General features: G+C 40.7%; 1 long non-coding RNA gene across 2 annotated transcripts; it reads right to left on the bottom strand.

Annotated features, from left to right (window-relative positions):
• Positions 1-1,304: 1,304 nt before the first annotated feature.
• On the bottom strand, positions 1,305-3,606 carry LOC113980644. Of its 2 annotated transcripts, none has more exons than XR_003538186.1 (3): positions 3,580-3,606; positions 2,931-3,120; positions 1,305-1,586 (listed from the first exon to the last, which is right to left on the bottom strand). It is a non-coding gene; the product is annotated as an uncharacterized LOC113980644 (long non-coding RNA). The 2 variants fall into 2 exon arrangements; XR_003538185.1 differs by lacking the exon at positions 1,305-1,586 and adding an exon at positions 2,557-2,731.
• Between the last annotated feature and the right edge of the window lie 538 nt (positions 3,607-4,144).

Below are 4,144 nucleotides of genomic sequence, written 5' to 3'. Positions count from 1 at the left end.
TACACACACACGAAATTTTGGCTATTGGGGAGAAAAAATATTATTCATCATTTCTTCTGCTTTTGGCAACAGTTTATGGTACTTGTAAATCTTGGAAAATAAACCAACAAATCCATGAAGCAATCACGCAGTTGCAGAGCTGACTGCTATATACTGCAAACAGGAGCCAGCTCTCAGAAATTACTGATCTTCTAGAAAAGTTGTGTGATAACTGCAAATTCCAAACGTTAGTGTTAATTCTTGTGCCTATGATACACTGGTAAAAATTTATGAATTCACCAGAAAAATGCTTCCCTTAGGAGTTTATAAGCTAACTCATTGCATACAGCAGAAAAAGTCACCTGCAGTAACACCTGCTTTCCAGCATGGCCTGCAGTCCCCTCAAAGATAAAAGGATTTGAAACATTCAGTTTATCAGTTGAAATCATCAGAGGACACCACAACAACCTACATGTCCTTTGCAAACCTTTTAAGATCTCAAACTTGAAACAAGAGAATATTCTGCCCTACAAAAATAAAGAAACCCTTTCCAAAATACCTACTAAGACTAGAAAATTAAAAAAAATGGTATGTCAAGGAACAATTTTTTTCAAATCAATGAAGAGTTCACTCTTCACATATCTGAGAGCAAAGCAGAGCTCATCTAAAGATTATCCTGTATTTCTAACATATAAAGTACTCTATAAATGATTAATATTATTACTACTGTTCATCATTCCATGGAGAGCTCTCACAGTAAAGTCAAAGGAAATTCTCTGTTACAAACAACAGCAGAATCACACAAGTCTAAGATCACAGGTATGAGAATGAGATTAAACAGTATATAACTATTAAAAATATTGTAAGTGAAGTCAAGCATTGCTACAGGTTGCAGATTGAATATTCACATCTGAGTCCTCTACAAAACCTAGATCAGACAGAATTACAAAACCCTAGAAAATCAATGTTTTAATTAATTTTTTAAGGGAAGCTCCTTAGATTTACACATTTTCATTCAAGTTTTAAATGAGCTGTTAAAACTGAAATGCTATTAAATCTGAAAACAGTTTTCCAATCTCCCATATTTCCATGATCTGCTCTAACACGTGTGTGTGCAGCACATTTCAGTCCTGCTCACAGGACATTTTACCACAGAGGAGTGATCTGGATTTTCTTCTAATTTGGGGATTCCTATAAACAATCTCTGATTTACTTACGATACAAGTCCATGCAATTCCATTATTTTGGTGTTCACAGAGTGGCACAAAGGGTGTTTTCAATGATTCTTCTGGTAACATCTGACACACTTATTTTCTGAGGTTTTGTGGAGGGGGGCAGTTTTGTAAAACTCTTCATAAACCTGCCTTGTAGCCCAGTTCCTTATTGCTTAAATTCTCCCTGGATGACACCGTGCCACAGCGCCAGAGCACCCGGACAGACTCCAGCAGGGTGAAGGTGGAATGGTTTCATGGAGCCTGATGGATTCAGTTTGGATTTCACTGAAGTTTACACAAGACCCAGACCCCGTTTTAGATACAGCAATGAAGGCAAAACTTCTTATCCTGCCAGAAGAACAACCACGTTTCACACATTCCACACACAGAATCCTGCAGGAGCAAAGTTATTTTGTCTGACATTACTCTTATGGACCCAGGCTGCTCAACCAGCACCAGAAAAATGCATCCACATTCCTTGAACTCAGCTCTTCAATTGTACATCAAACCCTCCTTCTGCACCTTTGTGAAACTGTCCCTGGGTGTGATTTGGGAGCAGATACAACCCAACAAAGCACATTTCTCCTGTCATCCATCACAGTTTCTCCAGTGTCTGTGACTGAGTACTTGTGACCATCACACAACAACATGTGACTGTCATATGCACCCATTATTTTATTAACAATAATTAGAAATGGCCAACTGTAGATATGACATATACATTCTCAAGGTTCTAGTGACATGAAACACTTAAGGACTCAGCTGGCTGTGCAAAAAAGATGCATTTTTTAAACATTTCCCCTCCAACGTGTAGGAAAGTTTAAAAATTAGTGTTGACAGATTGGCACATAGGACAGATTCAAACTTTAAGCATAAAAATGGGTTGCCTAGTAGCAATTTATATGCCAAATTCATGTGAAACTTAAACTTTTTCTATCTACAGTACAGTTTTAACAGGTTAATATTTTTATTTTCATCCACATGTGTTTCCTCTGCCGATATTTTTATTCCATTATTAATCTTTCTTCCAATGGCTAACTATACTATATTTAAAAATACAATTTTGAGTAACAGAATATGAATTAAAAGGATAACACTCTATTCCAAGTTGCCTGGATAACAACATTAATAAACAGTAATTATACAATTAGTTGTAACATTAAATTCTAGTTATAGCAGTGTGATTACTCAGCAATTATAAGAAGTATATAATTACTCAATAATTAGGAGAAGTATGTAATTACATCACCATTTGATTCAGCTCAAAAATGAATTTGCAAATTTACAATGAGATAGACAAAACAGCAGCTCAACATTTTTCATTGCTTCTAATAAAAAGCCAAGGAGTATTTGCAAGTTTCCTAACTCGAACTTTACACAGACCAAAGGTGTTTTTATCCCTCTTCCCAGCCAAGCAACTTACTGCTGCTGGCAAGTAACATGTTAGAAGAACATTTTTAAAATGCAGGTCTTGTTGGGGCTGACTTGCAATTTGCAGCTTTGCCACTTCTCACTGCTTCACCTCAGCTTTCAGTGGGCTGCAAAATGCAGACACAGAGGTTCAGCCTGACAGACAGTGACACAGTGATAACCCTGTCACATCATTCCATGCCATTCCTGCCCAGCCTGCCTCAGTGGGGACCCAATTGGTGAGGAGAAGTGGACGAGGCCTCTCTTTTTCCATTTTTCGTGGGTGTTTTTCTCTCCATCCTGCTCACAGGTCCTACTGTAGCCTACCAGCAAGTCTGCTGCAGATCTAAACAGCAGGTGCCTCAGATACCGGGAAAGTCCTAAAAGACATTGTTTACTTCAGACAAGTGGTTTGTACCAGAGCACCTCCTTGTTCCTGCACTCAGCCTTGTCATTGCTGCCAGGAACAGACACCAGCACTCCAACAAGCAAGGTCTCTGCACAACACAGGAACAACCTAAAGAGGCAGAAAACAAAATCCTAGATCTGCTTCACCATGTCCTTCAACACTTAAGCCATTGCAAACAACTGTGCCAAAAGCTGAATTTGAAGGGGAGGAGGCTCAGAGCCACCATCTCCTGTAAGCTGTTAAAAAAGATTAAACCCTTTGCAGACGTGAAGGGCTTCCCGAAGCTCCTTCATCTTTCCATAGTTTTGCATAGTGATGGTTTTGTTCTTTTACTGAGCCTTCCTGCTCAGCTCTCCACAGGTCCCCCAAAGTACCTGAGGGCCTTCTTTCCCTAAGCCTGCTTTTTGAGAAAAACCTCAGAAAAACTCTTCCCACTTAATTCGTAGTTTATACTGAGATCAAAGGATCTCAGTTTTTCAGGAAAAGATCCAAGTGAAGAAATTAGGGCTAAAGAATATCCATATCCACACTTATAAATTGTGGTGGGGTGGGGGCGGGGAGCGGTACCTGCTCTTCCTTGCGGTGCAGGGAGAGTGGCTCCGGCAGGCAAAGTTCTCCCGAGTCCATGTGCGCCCGGCGACAAATCCTCTGTGCGCCCCGCGGGGAAAAGCAAAGTTTCCGTGGTCGACCCTGTGCACTTGGCACGGGAACGCTCGCCAAAAACTTGCCCGCAAGGGCTCAAAGCCCCACCCCGAGCTCATGAATATGCAGCAGGGTGGAACATTTGCATCCCCTGGGACGGCTCATTGGTGGGGCAGCGGCCAATCAGGTGCCAGGGACACAGCAGGCAGAGGGTGGGGGCGGGGAATGACCTTGGAACAAAGCCTTGGAAATCTTTTATCCATACACAGGGTGACTGGAACCATCACCTACATCAGGGTTATCTCTACATGCTGTCTTTGTGCCGTCTGACATCTAATGCATGGTTTTTAAAACAATAGATTTAAAGGGTTGCACTTTTTAAAGGTGCAAGGAACACTCAATTCAACACTCACAGTTAAATAAATAACACTCCAATAAATACCCACATCAGAAAAGCATCGATTTTAAGTCCTGGAAACCAGAAAAGGGA

This window comes from Neopelma chrysocephalum, unplaced genomic scaffold, assembly GCF_003984885.1.
Source record: "Neopelma chrysocephalum unplaced genomic scaffold, ASM398488v2 Primary Assembly neopelma1_94889, whole genome shotgun sequence".
Lineage (NCBI taxonomy): Eukaryota > Metazoa > Chordata > Aves > Passeriformes > Pipridae > Neopelma > Neopelma chrysocephalum.
This window is presented reverse-complemented; position numbering and strand designations above follow the sequence as displayed.